Here is an 18,082-nt window from a genome sequence, read left to right on the forward strand (position 1 = left end):
CTCATCAGTTCCCATAGATTTTATTACCATCTTTATGTTGATGATGTGGGCAGCTAAGAGGCACAATGGATAAAATACAGGACCCTAGAGTCAAATTCAGCTTCAGACACTTACTTCCTCAAAGTGCTGGGCAAGTCCCTTAACCCTGTGTGCCCCAGTTTCTCATCTGTAAAATGAGCTGGAAAAGGAAATGGCAAACTGCTCCAATATCTTTGCCAAGAAAACCCCAGATGGGGACATGATGAGTCAGATGTGACTGAAACAACTGAAAAATAAAAATTCTCAAATTCTGTCCCAAACTGTCGACCCCCAAATTCAATTCTCTACATACCTTAAACTCACTCTATCCAAAACAGAACATTATCCCCTAAACCTCCAACACTCTTTTTTCTTCCCTATTACTGTCAAGACCGAGTCAGTCAGGCTCAAAACCCAGGAGTCATAATGAATGCTCACTGTATCTCACATCTCATACCCAAGCTGTCATCAAAGCCTGTACATTTCATCGCTGTCATATCTCTCCAATACACTACTTCTCTCTTCTGACCCTATCCCACTCTAGTAACAGGTTCTAATCATCTCACTCCTGAATTATTACCTGCTGATATGTTTGCCTGCTTCAAGTCTTCCTTTACTCGAATACATTCTCTATCAGCCCATAAAATGATATTCCTAAAATGCAGGTCTGATCCTGTCACCCCACTCAATAAATTCCAGTGGCTTTCTATGGCCTTTCAGAAAAAAAAAAAAAAAATGCAAAATGCTGTTTGGCCTTCGAAGCCTTTAAATCTACCTTTCCAAACTTTTTGTTCTTTACGCCCAACGGTACTCTCTTTCAAAATAGTCTCCTAGCTATTCCACAAACAATACATTCCATCTCTCAATTTTGGGCATTTTTCTTTGGCTCTTCCCCCATACCTAGATCACTCTCACTCCTGCACACTGACTACTGACCTCTCTAGCTTCTTTAAATCTCAACTAAAATTCCATCTTCTTAAGGAAGCCTTTCCTGACCACTTAATTCCAATGTTTTTTCTTGTTTCCTATATGTGCTATATATAGCTTGCTTTGTGTATATTTTTGCATGTAGTCTCCTCCAAAAGACTATAAGCTACTTGAGGGAGGGAGGGATCGTCTTTTGCCTCTTTGTGTATCCCCAATATTTACACAGTACAAAAATATTTACTAAATACATGCATTTAACTGCATGTCAATCTGAACAAAAGTCACTCTTCACCCATATAGCTTTTCCGATTATAGATCAATCAGTTTTAAGTAATCATGTATTTTACTAGGTGTCGTTATAGTATTCTGGGGTTTGCTGCAACCAAAACTATGTTACCCACCAAGAGAAATATATGGAAAAATTCACCCATTATAGAGAATCTCTCTTCCATCTGTACTATGCTAAGCCATTCTCCATTACATATAAACCATACTTCAAAAATCCAGTCCCATTCTTATGCATCATCTTGGTATTCAGCTGGTCACTTCACAAATCTGCCTCTTTTCAGGCAACCTTTAAGGAGCAGTAATGAAAATTCCACCTATGCCCCCTGACTTTATGTTGTGTCTAGTTTTATAATCTTTAGAAATGTTTTTATATTCCTTCTCATCAGTAACATTTGTACACACAGCAGATACTTAGTAAATGTTTTTTTAATTACTAGAGGACTCCACCAAATTCCCATTCACCCAGGCTTACAACCTAGATATCATTCTCTACCCTCTCTCTTAACCTTTATATCCAATCAGTTTCCAAGTTCTACCAATTTCACCTTTGTAATATCTCCCACATTCAACTCTTTTTTCTTTTCTCTGCCACTGCACAATCATGGTTCAACCATTCATCACCTCACAGCTGGAGTCCTGACTGAGACTCCCAAACTCTCTCCCCTATTCCAGGATATTCCCCTCTTAGCTACCAAAGTGATCTTTCTTAAGTACAAGTCAGACTTGTTGGGACCATGCCTAAGTTTGAAGGGGCAGGTGGATTCTCCAAAAGCCCCCATAGCCGTGAATCATAACACACTTGAAGGAATTGCAAATCAGCCTTTACTAATGCAGATGTTACTTGTGAATTAGGAATGAAATAAATCAGAAGAGGGAAGAGGAGAGAGATCAGAGAATGCACCTGCCTCTCAGTCTCCTTGTGTCATTATCATCCTCTCACATGAAGGGATCTATTCTGCTGGTCAGAATTAGATCCCCAGCCACTAGCAGGTGGCTCCTATAACATAGACTATGTCAAGCTCCTATTCAATACGCTTCCTATTTCCTTCAGAATCAAATATAAAATCTTCTCATTGGTTTTTAAGGCTCTTTATGACCTAGTCCCTTCCTCTCTTCAGCCTAAAACCTTCCTTCTCCCCATGTATTCCACAATTCAATGACACTGGCCTACTTGTTACTAGTATAAGATTCCATCTCCTAACTCCTTGCATTTCATTAGCTAATCTCCATGCCTGGAAATCTCTCCTTCCTCATCTCCACCTTCTTACTGCCCCAGGTCTCCTTCAGGACCATCTTAAATCACATTTTTTTTTGCAAGAAGCCTCATACTATATATATCTTGGCTGTACATAGTTGCTTGCATGTTGTCTCCTCTATTAAACAATAAACATCTAAGAGAATAAAGACCTAAGAGATTAGAGAAATTTTCATGGAATGCTCACTCCCGTAGTATTAGGTTCCTCTATGTTTTGTACATTCTTCAAACTCTTCAGTTATGAGACTCATCTAAAAAAGTAAAGTTGTCTATTTCAGAGAAGTTAAAACAAAGACCCACGACACTACAAAGTGTGAGCAAACCAGATTAAAATCTTCCTGGAAAATAAATAAACAAAAAAAAATTTAACAAACAAGTTAATTTTTAAATTTTAAAAGAGAAATACATAAACATGTGCTTTCCTATGTCACTTATGTGTTGGTGTTTTTTCTTCTTTAAATATAATAATGGTTCTCTCTGGGAGAGGGTTTCTCAGGGAGATTTTCTGGAGGCAGCTTTAGTTTCAGTTACAAGTAAATAATCACCCAAAATCGCAACCAGCTGATAAAAGTTCAGATCTTTTATTGTGTCCTTCAATATAGCCCAGTTAGCTCAGAGGCCTATCTCTCTGCTTGGTTCCAAGAGCTCTTGCAGCTTTGTCCTTGGCTTCTGCCTCTGCTTTTTTCAGCCTCCAGCCAGCACCAAGGTGGAAGATGCAATGAATCTCTCTTGCCTCGAAGAGAGGGCTTGTGGGCTTCCTCCCAGAGTGCTCCTCTTTGACCCCAGTCAATGTTCCGGAGAAATTCTTTTAAGCTCTAAGAACTTCCTCTATATCTATGATCTCCCAAAGGTTAACTCCTCTTTCTGGAGGCAGGGCTTAAGGGCGATGTAAATTCCGATATCTCAAACTAAACCTGAAGTCTCCCAAACATGTGAACTCCATTGAGTACTTAAATACTTATGAGCTCTCTAAAGGTGTGAACACAAGCATCGTTTCTATCAGTTATACTTAGTACCTTGTTTCAAGTTATGGCCCAAAATATCTCCTTCTAAGATCAAATCAATCATATTGAACCATGCTAAATTAGATAATTATTGTCTCTATCAACTCTAATGGCTTAACAATTTGCAAAGATTCCAACAACTATGAGGATCACAGGAATCTTTAGGCATGCCTTAATAATCCCCATTTCTACATAGAGGTGCATATATACATACACACACACACACACACACACACACACACACACACACACACTTTTCCCTTCCCTCTATACACTCAGAGTTTGGTATAGTAATAAATGAAACTCAATGACATAAAAAGAAAGGAAATTTTATGAAGGAAGGTTTAAGGGGGAGTTCGTAAACATCGATCTCAGAGGGTATAACATAAAATGATGATTAAAAAGAAAGAAAGTCTAAGAAACAATTATTGGGATCAGAATGAAGGGAAGTAGAAAAAGACTGAAGTGGAAAATGGATTGCTTCTACAAATCATTATTATTGATGACATTATATCTCTTATCACCTTCTAAATCACTAGAAGGAAATTGCAAAATTAATTTGCAAAATAGTAAAAATTATAATACTACATTTATTTATTCAGTACCATATTCTTTAAACTATGAAAGTGTCACTTTATAAAGCTATAAAACTAGAGACAAATGATCAAAGCTTTTCAAAAAAGTAAAGAAAAAAATAGATGAGAAAGAAGGAGGCTCAACAGTACCAAATCTCAAACTATACTATCAAGGAGTAATTTTTTTATTAAACCTTTTTAATTTCAAAATATACATATAATTTTCAACATTCACCCTTGCAAAATCTAGTGTTCCAATTATTTTCCCTCCCTTCTCCCCATTCCCTCCCCTAGATGACAATCCAATATATGTTAAACATGTGCAATTTCAAGTAATAATTATTAAAGCTATTTGGAAAAAAATCAAAATAGGCAAGTTGATTAGTACAACAGATCAAAGCAAATGAACATAGTAGTATGATATTCAATAAACCTAGAGACTGTGGGAAACAACTAGATGGCACTCCTGAAGAAAATTAGGTTTGGATTAACAATTCACACCTAATTATGCAAACTCTTTGACCCAGCAGAGTATCTTTCTGTTTCTTTCTCTCTCTCTCTTCAAACACAAACACACACACACACACACATCTATTTGTATAGTCTGTATTTCAAAGAGAGCAAAGAAAAAGGAAAATGTCCTATTTGTACAAAAATATAACAGCTCTTTTTTTGTGATGTCAAAGGATTGGAAACAGAGATGTCCATCAACTGAGGAATGCTTGATCAAATTGTGATATATATAATTCTTACAGAATATTGTTGTACATAAGAAATGATGAACAGTACACTTTCAGAAAAACCTAGGAAGACTTATATGAACTGATGCAAAATGAAGTGAGCAGAATTGGAAAAACATTGTACAGATTAACAGCAATATTATAAGGATGATCAATTGTGACAGGCTTAGCTACAGGGCACCTAAATGGTCCAGTGGATAGAGCATAAACCATGAAGTCAGATGAACTTGAATTCAAATTCAACCTCAGACACTTAATACTTACTAGATGTGTGACCTTGGGCAGTCACTTGACCCCAAATGCCTTACCAAAAAAAAAAAAAAAAAATACTTAGCTACTCTAATCAAGACAATTATCAAAGATTTTCCACAGTACTGATGATGAGGTTTTTTACATGTTTTCTTTTCCAACAGGGGTAATATGGAAATGTGATTATACTGATTATAATCAGCAGCATACTTCTTGAAGTGGAGAATTTAGAACTCCACATGCTAAAAAACAAAATTTTTAATTGTACATGTAATTGGAGAAGATTTAATGAAACAAATATATATATATATATACATATAATAAAAATATAACAAATATGCATATAGAGAGATTATATATACACTATCTCAAGAGACAATAGGCTCCAAGTATATTTATGATCTAGATGTAAAAGTTTAAATAAATAAATTAGAGTAGAAGATCATTAAAAACCTTTTGCACAAACAAAATCAATGGGGTTAATTACTGGAAAAGGAAAATGAGAATGGAAACAACTAGGGGAAAAAAATCTTTGCCACAAAGAGTACTGATATCCAAGACATAAAGGAGATTGATGCAAATACACAAGAATAAGAGCCATTCCCCAAAAGATAGTCAAGGGAATCGAATGTTCATTTCTCCTGACTCCAGAGCCAGATTTTTGTCCACTGAGCCATTTAGCTGCCCTAGCATATGCATTTCTCAAAAAAAAAAAAAAAAAAAAAAAAAAAAATTACAAGCTATCAACAATTAATATGAAAGAATGCTCCAAATCACAAGAAATAATAAAAACTCAAATTACAACAATTATTTCATTTCCATCAGACTGGCAAATATGACCAAAAAAATAAAAATAAAAACAAAAACAATTTCGTAAGGGCTATGAGAAACCTTCCACGTATAGTTAATGGGGTTGTGAATTGGTCCAGTCTTTAGAAAGCAATTTGAAACCATGGCCAAAAAAAAAAAAAAAAAAAAAATATATATATATATATATATATACTTTTGACCCAGAGATACCACCATTAAGCTTTTTACCTTGAAGAGAGAGAGAAAGAGAACAAGAAACCATGTGCCTAAAAACATTTTTTTTGTTGTTTTGTTTTTTTGCTGAGACAATTGGGATTAAGTAATTTGCCCAGGGTCACACAGCTGTAAGTGTTAGGTGTCTGAGGTCAAATTTGAACTCAGGTCCTCCTACCTTCAGGGCTGGTACTCTATCCATTGCGCCACCTAGCTGCCCCTGCATAAAAACATTTATAGGAGCTCTTTTTATTATAACAAAGAACTAGAAACTAAAGACAACACCCATTAACTAGAGAGTGGTTGAAGAAATTATAATATATGAATGTAACAAAATACTATATGAAAAGAAAATAATTCAAAGCCTGGATTCAAAGAAAACTGTAAAAACATAATTGAGACAGAGTAAAATGGGGCAAATTTAGACAATAACAACATTGTAAAGAAAAACAATTTTGAAAGAGTTAAAACTACTCTACTCAATGTAATAACCAACCAGGATTCCTAGTGAAGGAAGCATGTACTCCAACTCTAATTAGAGAATTAATAAATTAGAGGTATAGAAGAAGTGTTTTCAGATATGACAAATATGTGGGTCTGTTTTATAGTACTATGAAAACTCATAAATGAGGAGGTATTTAGAAGGATTGGAAGGTGGAGGTGACAATTATCAGAGATAAAAGTATAAGGATGGTAGGCAGACAGTTATCAATGAAGCATATTTAGAAATGCATAGAAGAGAACAGAAGATGGTTTAAAAAAACAGACAAGTGGGTCAGCTTTGGAACTAACATGATGAACTTACAACATATTTTAAAAAGAAATAAATTAACGAAATAAAATTCACTACTTTATATATAATACTCTTCTGTGGTCAGCACATGTAAATATTCCGTTTTTTTAGTGTTTGTCAAATTCAAAATCAAGCAAATTTTTTTAAAGAAAAGTGATCAAAACAGTATGTAGGGAATATACTTTGCAAGAGGATTTGTTGAAATACATCTCAAAATAAAATGTATCAAAAAACTTCAAAATAATTAAGAAAATGTCCTTGTTAAGTGGGAAAAGAACATAACAGAAGATAAGATCACAGAAATTTTAAAAGCAACAAAAAAACAGTCATGTATATTCATGTAATGGGCATAAACAGGTATCACAAACACATCAAAATTGTGTGGTTCTCCTAAATAGAGGGAAAGTTTATAGCCAAATAAGAGATAAGGAGGTTCACAGAAGATTAAGAAAGACAATTTTGATTATGTAAAATTTTGGATAAAAATAATGCAGCTAAAATCGGGAGAAGCAAGAAAATGGGGGAAAATATCTTTGCAACAAGTTTGTCTGAAACAGATGTCTCGTTTTTAAACTATATAAAGAATTGAGTTAATATAAAATTAAGCACCACCTCTAAATGACAAATGGTCAAAAGACATGCATGGCCAGTTTTCAAGGAAAGAAATCCAAGCTATCTCAGTAACCATATTTTAAAATTTTGTAAATCACAAATAATCAGAGAAATGCAAATTAAAACAGCTTGATAAAAAAGATGGAAACTGCTGGAGGGGATGTAGGAAAATTCAATGAATTGCTGATAAAAGCTATGGATTAAACCATTATGGAAAACAATTTGGAACTGTGGAACTATGGAATTGTGAATACATCCAACCATTCTGGAGAGCAGTTTGGAACTATGCTCAAAAAATTATCCAACTGTGCAAACCCTTTGATCCAGCAGCGTTTACTACTGGGCTTATATCCCAAAGAGATCATAAAGAAGGGAAAGGGATCTGTATGTGCACAAATGTTTGTGGCAGCCCACTGTGTAGTGGCCAGAAACTGGAAACTGAATAGATGCCCATCAATTGGAGAATGGCTGAATAAATTGTGGTATATGAATATTATGGAATATTATTGTTTGGTAAGAAGTGACCAACAGGATGATTTCAGAAAGGCTTGGAGAGACACGAACTGATGCTAAGTGAAACAAGCAGGGCCAGGAGATCCTTATATACTTCAACAACAATACTATATGATCATCAGTTCTGATGGACCTGGCCATCCTCAGCAATGACATGAACCAAATCAGTTCTAATGGAGCAGTAATGAACTGAATCAGCTACTCCCAGCGAAAGAACTCTAGGAGATAACTAAGAACCATTACATTGAATTCCCAATCCCTATATTTTTGCCTGCCTGCATTTTGGATTTCCTTCACAGGCTAATTGTACAATATTTCAAAGTCTGATTCTTTTTGTACAGCAAAATAACCATTTGGTCATATATACTTATTGTGTATCTAATTTATACTTTAATATATTTAACGTCTACTGGTCATCCTGCCATCTAGGGGAGGGGGTGGGGGGAAGGAGGGGAAAAATTGGAACAAAAGGTTCAGCAATTATCAAGGCTGTAAATTTACCCATACATATAACTTGTAAATAAATAAAAAGCTATGGGGAAAAAAAAAGGAACTGTACCCCAAAACTATTAAAGTGTGAATGCCCTTTTACTCAGTAATCCCATTCATATGTGTATCTCTCCAAAAATTCAAAGAAAGAGGATAAGGAATCAATAAATATATTTATTTATGTAATACATAATACAAATATAGCTATATATTTTATCCATTTATATATTATGTACTTTTGTGGCACCAAAAGCTGGAAATCGAAGAAATGCTCATTAATAAAAACAGGGCTGAACAAAGTTAACATTGAATGAATTTGATGGAATACTATTGTAGTATTAAGAAATGATGAAGTGAATAGTTTCAGAAAAAAAAAAGATTTGTATGAACTGATACAAAGTGAAGTGTACAGAAACAGGAGAAGAGTGTATATAATAACAGCAATATTATAAAGAAAGTACTTTGAAAGATTCAGGAACCCTGATCAACACAATAACCAACTACAATTCCAAGGGTCCTAAGGAAATATGCATATCCACCTCCACATAAAAAAACTGACAGATTTAGCATATAAATTAAAGCATGTTTTCTCTTCTTCCTTTTTTGTTCTTTCTTTTTTTTTGGGGGGGGGGGAGACATAGCTAATGTAGCAGTTTGTTTTAGATTACTATTTTGTAATGAATTTTGCTTTCTTCTCTTTATATTGGGTACAGCAGTGGTAGAAGTAGGGAAGGAACTGGGAAATAAATGAATGTATAAGATGTATCTGAAGTCTCCCACTAATACTTTGACAGTGTTACAGAATATGTCACTTTACAATGGATATCCTTTAGTCATGTGAGGGGAGATGTGTAAGAAATCAATTCTTCATCCAACTCTAGCCAACTGAGATGGTGGTCCTCAAATGGGTCACAGAATTGAGGGACTAATTTTCCACTATTGAATGTAACAGGATTCTCTTGATTCTGAAGTAGTCTCTAAGGAATTATGATTTGCAATGAGCATAGACTCTAGTTCCAAACTAAATCTTTCTACTGGCAGAGTTTGTAACAGGAAGCATCTTCACCAGTGGGGAAAGAACTGAGACAATCTTAAATTCTAGTAACAAGGCATAAAATTAGAAGCATGTGACCTCATTTGATTGGACGAAGTAACAGGGCTTCTGGAATTTGGATCTGGACCTCTTTTCTGGCTGAAAAACAAAAGAAATTGTCTCTAGGTTCCTATTCTTCCTTCTCTCTTTCCTCCAGAGAACAGCCTCCTGGATTTGTTCACCCTCTTCTGTTATCAAGTTTGAGCAAAAGAGGCAGCTGTGGTATGGTCTTCCTCTTTGTCTTCCTTTCCCTAGGAAGGATCAGAGGGTCAGCCCTTCTCTCCACTTCTTTCCTCCTCTCTGCTAGAAATGGGAAAATCTGCAAAGCAGGATCCAGATTAGCTCAACTAGGCTTAGAAGTACCAATACATTATAATCCTCTTTTTAAAGGAATAATCTGTATGCCTTATATTTTAAGGATTCTATTCTATTTTTATGATTTGCAAGTCATTTTAATAGATTTTCACATTCATTATTTTATTAGTTTATGCAATAGCCCATTCCAGGTACCTGATAGTTCAAAAGATTCTAGACTGATATATTCATTATTGAACTTAAAATTCCCCCATAATTCAAGAGTTCAGAGTTCTACTAAAGTTCTCTTTCTCAAGAAAAATTGTGTACTTATTTTATGGGATTCTACTTTCCAGAACCACTATTACAAAGGCCTAAAAAGATCCCCAAGTTCTGGTCCCATAAAGATTTAAGGTGACATAACATATTTAACAGCTAGCAACAGTGTTCTTAACAGGGAAACAAATTCATAAGAGTTGTATGTATCATAAAAGAAAAGGCAAGACCCAGAGAATCTCTATTTTTCAGATAACAAAAGCTGATGAATCTTCCTCTTCAGTTAGTAAATGAGGATCATCAATTTTATCTAGCTCTGTATGTTTCCAAGACAAAGATTAGTTGGACAAAAACGTTTTAATAAAAAAAAAAAGTGTGACAGGATTCCATATTGTTTAAAAAAAAAAAAAGCCAAAAGCCCCTTTTTTTTTTTGGCCAAAAAAAAAAAAAAGAAGAGCATAGAGAGAGATCAAGACAGTGAAAATGGAGAATGCTTAAAAAATAAAAAATCTTCACTATTTCTAGTGAAGATTATTAGAAACACAACGTAGCGGTAGTTGTAGTACTGAGTGGCTTAGCCACTATTACCAGTAAACAATTGTCTCTTTATAACCATTTTATGCCTGGCATAGTGGGTCTGGAGTCAGGAGGATCTATGGTCAAATCCAGTCTGATACTTACTAGCTGTGTAACTCTGGACATGTCAATTAAACTACTCCAATATCTTTTCCAAGAAAACCCTAATTGGGGTCATCACAAAGAGTCAGACACAAGTGAATGACTGAACAACAAAAACCACAACACTCATTTCATAATTTCTGGATAAACCATAAGAACTATTTAGCTAATTATTGTCATAGATTACAATGTTAAATTGCATTAAGTTCATCAGAGTTTCAGGAATTGGAATAAATTTTAGAAATCATCTAGTATTCTAGAGTTCAAGCCTTATTTGAACAAGAATCCCCCCCAAAATATACTCACAATTGGTCATCAGTGGCTCTGCTTGAAGACTTCCCTTTACAAGAAATCAAATTATCTACTAAAATAGACTAATCTACCTGGGAATATCTTTATTTAAAAGTTTTCTTGTATGAAACCAAAATATGTACCTCCATAACTTCTACCCATTTCTTCCAATTCATCCTCAGGAGTCAAGAAGATTAAATCTAATGTCTTTCTAACATGTCTACTACTACCATTACCACCATAAGCTCTTCTCTATGATACTACATGAAAATATCATTAATTACATTTTACCACAAAAAGAATTAACTCATGATTATCTAGACCAATTATACACATGCCTCAAAATTATTCCATCTAGCTACCATCATCATAACTAAAAACTGCAAGATCACAGATTTAAAAGTGCAGAGGACCTTAGAAGTTACCACTTCATCCCTTCATTTGACAGATGAGAAAACTAAGAGCTAGAATACAGAAGTAGAATCTAGGTGTGCAGTTAATTGTAATAAGTATCTGTCCCTGTTCTTCAACACTAGCTTTAAAAATAAGTTTGATGAAATCACATAATGTAAGAACTGGAAGTAAACTAAAATATAGTACTGAATAAAGAACCCTGTGTCATCTGGTTTCTGATCTCATCATTCAACTGGAAGTATCAAAATTACCAATCACCTCAAAATTGTCAAATCTGAAGATCCTGTCTCAGTCCTCATTTTTTTCTGCCTCCCTGCTACATTTGTTACTGCTAAGCACATTCTTCTGCAAGATAATCTCTCTTCTTTCCTGACTCTCCTCTTACTACTCTTATCTCTCCCTTCTAAACTTCTCTTCAGATGGAATTTCTTGTTTTCCTCTTAAATCTTTCTAAAGTTCTCTAACTGGCTCATCATCCATAGCCTCCCCACTCAATTACAGATATTCCTCAAGTTTCTGCACTAGGCCCTGCTCTCTTTCTAATTCTAGGTACCTTTTCATCAGATCCCATGGATTTATTATCTCCATGCACATGACTCACAGATGTACAAATATGTACAACACTGTGCTAATAGATATTTTAATTGGTTCCCCAGGGAAAAAAAATACATATGGGACATAGTTTTAAGTTTTATCTTCATTCTTTTTTCATTCTTCAGAGGGAGAAGACAGGCATGCAAACACAGGTATACAGACACAGATTAAGATATAAACAAGTTTCTCCCAAATCTTCAGTCCCATCTATTGGATATTTCAAACTAATTGTCCTGAAGACATCTCAAGTTTCACAAATCCAAAGCAGAACTCATCTTTCCCCCAAAACCTACCCTCTTCTTCCTCCCTTCCCTACTGAAGGCACCATCATTTTTCTAGTCTCTCAGGTTTATAATCTTGGTGTTACCCTGAATTCCTCACTCATCCCTTACCCCTCCAGCCCAAAAGTTGCTAAATCTTTCCATGTCTAATTCCTATTCATACAACCATCACTTAGTTCAGGCTGTCATCCCTCCTCACTTGTAGTAGTATCTCCTAATTGATCTCTTTGCCTCACTGGACATAGAATGAAGTTGATTCTTGGCCTCAAACACTTAAGAAGATAAAGTCTTTACTTAAACTCTTCTGTCTTCCTCAATTTCCTTAACTATAAAATGGAGAGATAATTACAGCTTCTATCTTGTAGGGTTACAGTGAGAATCAAATGAGCTAATATGTGTAAAAAATGCTTAGGGCAGTGCCTGGTATATAGTAATCACTATATACATAGACATATACATACATATTCATTTAATATTTTTCCCTTCCCTCTTCCCACTTAAATCCATCTTACATACCTCTGCCATAAGGATTTGTCTTGAATGCAGATCTGATCATGTCAATCCCCTTCTTAAATAGTGCCAATAGATTCCAAATGCCTCTAAAATTAAATATAAACAACTTCCATTAAGCCTTTTTATCTCATTTCTAGCAGATTGTATCTTCTTAGTATCTTCATGAAACCACCTTCAATGTCTCTCCCTCTATTGGCATCTTCACTACTGCTTTAAAACATGCACATATATCCCTCATCCTCAAAAAACCCTTCCCTGACCATTTCATCCCACTAATTATCATCCTATATTTCTTCTGCTCTTTGTGGCTAAACTTCAGGCTGAACAACAGTTTCTATTCTCTAAACTGAAGCTTTAGACTTTATCATTCAACTAAAACTGCTCTCTCTAAAGTTACCAAAGAGCATAGTCCAATGCCCTTTTTCCTCAAACATGATCTTTCTGGAGCTCTATGCAGCCTCTGACAATGCTAATCATCCTCTTCCCTTCTCTCTAGACTCTCAGAGCACCATTATTGTCTCCTACCTATCAAACTGTTCCTTCTCAGTCTTCTTTATTGGATCCTCATTCATGTCATGGCCTTAACACTAAATGTCTCCAACAGGATGATTTCAGAAAAGCCTGGAGAGACTTACATGAACTGATGCTGAGTGAAATGAGCAGGGCCAGGAGATCATTATATACTTCAACAACAATACTATATGATGACCAATTTATGCCCACCTGCAGTTTTGATTTCCTTCACAAGCTAATTGTACAATATTTCAGAGTCTGATTCTTTTTGTACAGCAAAATAACGGTTTGGTCATGTATAGTTATTGTGTATCTAATTTATATTTTAATATATTTAACATCTACTGGTCATCCTGCCATCTAGGGGAGGGGGTGGGGGGGTAAGAGGTGAAAAATTGGAACAAGAGGTTTGGCAATTGTTAATGCTGTAAAGTTACCCATGTATATATCCTGTAAATAAAAGGCTATTAAATAAAATAAAATAAAATAAATAAATAAATCCTCAAAAAAAAAAAAAACACTAAATGTCTCACAGAGCTCCATAATGGACTCTCTTCTCCCTCTCTGGGAGGGATCACTTAGTGATCAGATCACATCAGATTGTTACTAAAATATAAGTCCAACTGAAGAAGGTTCCCAAAACTCTAAAAGACTGCTCCAAGGAATCAGATAAAATGGTTTATCTAGGTGGGGTTGGTTCAGTCCAGAGCAAAAGAATTCCAACCCTATTCAATTCTATTCAAATTCAGCTCAAGCTGAAATCCAGCTTGTAGCCAAAACTCCTATTATAAAAGGGCCAATCTAAAATCCTCTCTTTGTAGAAGTTCTAAACCTGCCATGCTATGCCATGCTATGCCAAGGAAGCCTCTACCCACTGGATAATATTCTTTTCCAGTGCTACCCTCTCTTTACCCTCACCTATTTCCTCTTTGTCGGGATTTCTAACCTTTCTTCCCAATCCCTATAATAAACCTCTTTTATCAATCTAGGTTTTCAGGTTTGTAAATTCCTTTACAAAGAATTCCTGCACTGCCAGAAGGGGGTTCCCCAAAACTCCCTACCCTTACACCGTATCACGAGGGAGTGCAGGGGAGCCAAACTTCTCTATTTGGTTCCCTGACCCCCAAACCTGCCACTAGACCTTATCATTTAACTCCTCAACCACTAGAAACCCTAATCTCATTTTGGTTCCCTAAAATCTAGACCTCATCACAACTATGTAGCCTCCTTTCTCTAAATTCAAGTGGTTTCCCATTGTCTCCAGGATATTTAGCATTCAAAGCCCTACATAATTTCCCTTCCCTTCCTCTTCTTAGTCTTCCAGAACCTTACTACCTCTACACTCCAGTGTCACTAGTCTCTGCTGTTTCCCAAAGAAGATGCAAACTCTCAGCTCCAGGCATTCTCTCTGGCAGAAATAATTTTCTTCTTCTTTTGTTTACAGACTTCCATGCTTTTTTCAAGTTGCAGCTAAAATCCCATCTTCTACTAGAAATCTTTTCCAGACCTCTTAATTTTAATGTCTTCCCTCCGTTATTATTTACTTCCCTATACAGATCTTGTTTATACTTCTTTACTTGTGGTCTTTTCCATTAGAGCTTGAGTTCGTGGAAGACAGAAATTACCCTCACGTCAATGCTTGAAGCCCTTCCAAACCTGGCCCCTGCACTCTGTCATCTACCCTAACTGGCTCTTGTTCCCCCCCACACACAAACTCCATCTCAGGTAACTATGCATTTTCTCAACTCTACTTTGTAGAAGTCTTTTCCTCTTAATAGACACAGCCTTTCCTGATGCCCCTCTCCCCCAACTCAGAGGTCCTCCTTTCCCATGCAGCCTTGTGACTATTTCGTTAATATTCTATTCACACTTATTCTTGATATAATTGTTTTCCATATCATTAAAAGCGAGTAGGCAGGTTCTAGGATGAGCAAATGCCGAGCTACAGAGGTTAAAAGACTTGGGGCAATCACAAAGAACTGAGACTAGAACCGGTCCATTTCAGCACTATAGTCATAGTGAATAGTATGGCGAATTAAAGTTGACAAAGCAATTTTCCCACCCCTGAGGGAACTAGAGGGAAATAACACTCGGAGAGCAACTTCGCCGGACTTTTATCGGGAACGTCACTCCCATCCAGCTCAGCCAATGCTGGTACCGAGTTCCTAAACCTGTTAACCAGTGAGCCGCCAATTCTGCAACGGCAAGTGAGGTCCCTCCATCAGACTCACACCTCCAGCCAATAGACTCTGTCATCGAAATGAGATGACTAAAGGATGGAAAGAAAGAAGGGGGGGAAGGAGGAAAAGGGAGGGAGGGAAGAAGGAAGGAGGGAGGGAAGGAAAAAGAGAAGGATGGAGAAAGGGAGGGAAGAAGGAAGGAGGGAGGGAAGGAAAAAGAGAAGGAGGGAGAAAGGGAGGGAAGAAGGAAGGAGGGAGGGAAGGAAAAAGAGAAAGATGGAGAAAGGGAGGGAAGAAGGAAGGAGGGAGGGAAGGAAAAAGAGAAAGATGGAGAAAGGGAGGGAAGAAGGAGAAAGGGAGGGAAGAAGAAAGGAGGGAGGGAAGGAAAAAGAGAAAGATGGAGAAAGGGAGGGAAGAAGGAAGGAGGGAGGGAAGGAAAAAGAAGGATGGAGAAAGGGAGGGAAGAAGGAGGGAGGGAAGGAAAAAGAGAAGGATGGAGAAAGGGAGGGAAGAAGGAAGGAGGGAGGGAAGGAAAAAGAGGAAGGAGGGAGGGAAGGAAAAAGAGAAGGATGGAGAAAGGGAGGGAAGAAGGAAGGAGGGAGGGAAGGAAAAAGAGAAGGAGGGAGAAAGGGAGGGAAGGAAGAAGAAAGGAAGGAAGGAAATATTTCTGCTTGTAGAAATGCAGCAACCCTGAGGAGACTGTACTGAGACTTTATTCAATCTTATTTTCTTTAAGAGAAACCTAAGGCGGCCGATTTTCGAAAAAATTTAAAAAGACATTCAGAAAAACTGATAATGGAAAACTCCACCCCAACTCCACCAAATCCCAGCGTCCCTGGAAAGATGCTCCTCCTCCTCATCAGGGCTACTGCCCGACCCTCGCCGCCCTCTCCCCCAATCGTGCGTCCCCGCCCTCCCGCCCCCGTTACCTCTGGGAGTCTCCGCCGCCCCCACAGACGGCCTCAGGCTGGAGTCTCGCCGGATTTCTTCTCCAAATTAAAGCGAACCACCTAGCCCAGCTGGCCCCCGGCATAGAGGGATGGGTGGAGGACGCAGGAGAAATACTTTGCTGGAGGGTGCGGGGAGAGGGGCAGCGAAGGGGGCTGGGGGCTGACCGAATTCGGCGGCTTCTAGGACCGCGGGATCCAAAGAGAAAGGAGAAGGGGGTCGCCTAAGGGGCCCCCAGGGAGGTCAAGTTTACAACGGCCACTTCCGGTCGGTGGGAGGGAGGCTGGGCTCCCAGCCCGTCCGCCCCCAGCCCCGCCTCTCCCCGCGCCCTCTCCCCAGCCTCCCCATCTCTAGGATACGTGCGCACGGAACGCGAGGCTCTGATTGGAAGCGCGGGAGGCCGGGCGGGGAAGCGCGGCCCCCGGGAGCGGAGAAAGGGAGCGCTGGGGGGGCGGAGCGTGCGCCTGCGCTCGGCGGGGCTCTCGGCTGCCGGCGGGTTCCGGCCCGCCGAGCGCGCCCAGCGCCTCTGCTTTTACGCACCTGCTCGGGGCAGTGCCCGCGTTGGGCAACGTGCCCGGTACGGAGTGCCGGGGGAGAGCCCCAAAGTCTGACCGAGGGAGAGCCTTTGCGCCAACTCACTCCTTGACCTTCTAAGCTCTTTCCATAAGTTTTAAATTTCGCTCCCGACACCGCGACCCCCATCCTGGCTACTGTTCTGTCACGAGCTCAGAAGTCTCCCGCTCCCTGACGCCCCCTAACTCAATCAGTCCGCATCCCCCACGGTTTAGGGTTCTCTTGCCTTTTTAGCCTTCCTGGTTTTACTGGTGCCCCTGGCCCTCTCAGTCGTCTGGGCACTTCTTAAACGCCTCCCACGGGCCAGGCGTGCTCAAGTGCCGAGGATACAAAGAGAGGCAAGGAACAAAGAGCGCCGGGCAGCCCAAGGAAATGCCCGGGGACCTGGGGACGGGGGTGTCCCCGGTCTGCAGAGTTTGCAGAGTGGGGCATTAAGGCGTGAATAGGCCGGAAGGGTAAGGCCCAGAGGGGAAAGAGCTCCCCTAGAGTCCTCCGGCCCGCTTTGCTCACCAGGTGCCTACGAGCTCCCCTTCCACCAGGAATGTAGTGAGTTCTTAACCACTCTTTAAAAGGCAGATTCCAATCCCATTTCCCCCGCTTAGCCTCAGGATTCCTTCCAGTTCTAGTTTGTGGTGGTTTTTAACTTTTCCCAGTTCCATATAAAGGTGATTTTCAACATCCATTTTTGTAAGACTTTGAGTTCCAAGTTTTCTTCTCCCTTCCCCAGATAGCAAGCAATCTGATATAGGTTTTATATACATATATATATATATATATATATATATACACACACACACAGATATATGTATATACTGTGTGTATTATATATATATGCACACACACACATATATATATATACTGTGTGTATTAAATATATATATGCACACACACACATACATATATTGTGTGTATATATATACACACACACACACATATATATAGTGTGTG

At 38.2% G+C, this 18,082-nt stretch overlaps 1 protein-coding gene across 7 annotated transcripts in view; it reads right to left on the reverse strand.

The window, feature by feature from the left end:
* CCDC171 (coiled-coil domain containing 171) overlaps positions 1 to 16,931 on the reverse strand; it is a 418,598-nt gene extending 401,667 nt beyond the window's left edge. For 3 of the 7 annotated variants that reach the window (XM_023497956.2, XM_023497954.2, XM_031961531.1), the window contains exons 1-2: positions 16,543 to 16,927; positions 12,924 to 13,006 (exon numbers count right to left, since the gene is read on the reverse strand). The gene's annotated coding sequence lies outside the window, so the exon portion shown is untranslated. Of the gene's footprint in view, positions 1 to 12,923; positions 13,007 to 16,542 lie in introns of all 7 variants that reach the window. The other 4 variants (XM_031961543.1, XM_031961537.1, XM_031961525.1 and 1 more) reach the window with 4 other exon arrangements.
* Between the last annotated feature and the right edge of the window lie 1,151 nt (positions 16,932 to 18,082).

Source organism: Sarcophilus harrisii, chromosome 1 (genome assembly GCF_902635505.1).
Source record: "Sarcophilus harrisii chromosome 1, mSarHar1.11, whole genome shotgun sequence".
Taxonomy (NCBI): Eukaryota; Metazoa; Chordata; class Mammalia; order Dasyuromorphia; family Dasyuridae; genus Sarcophilus; species Sarcophilus harrisii.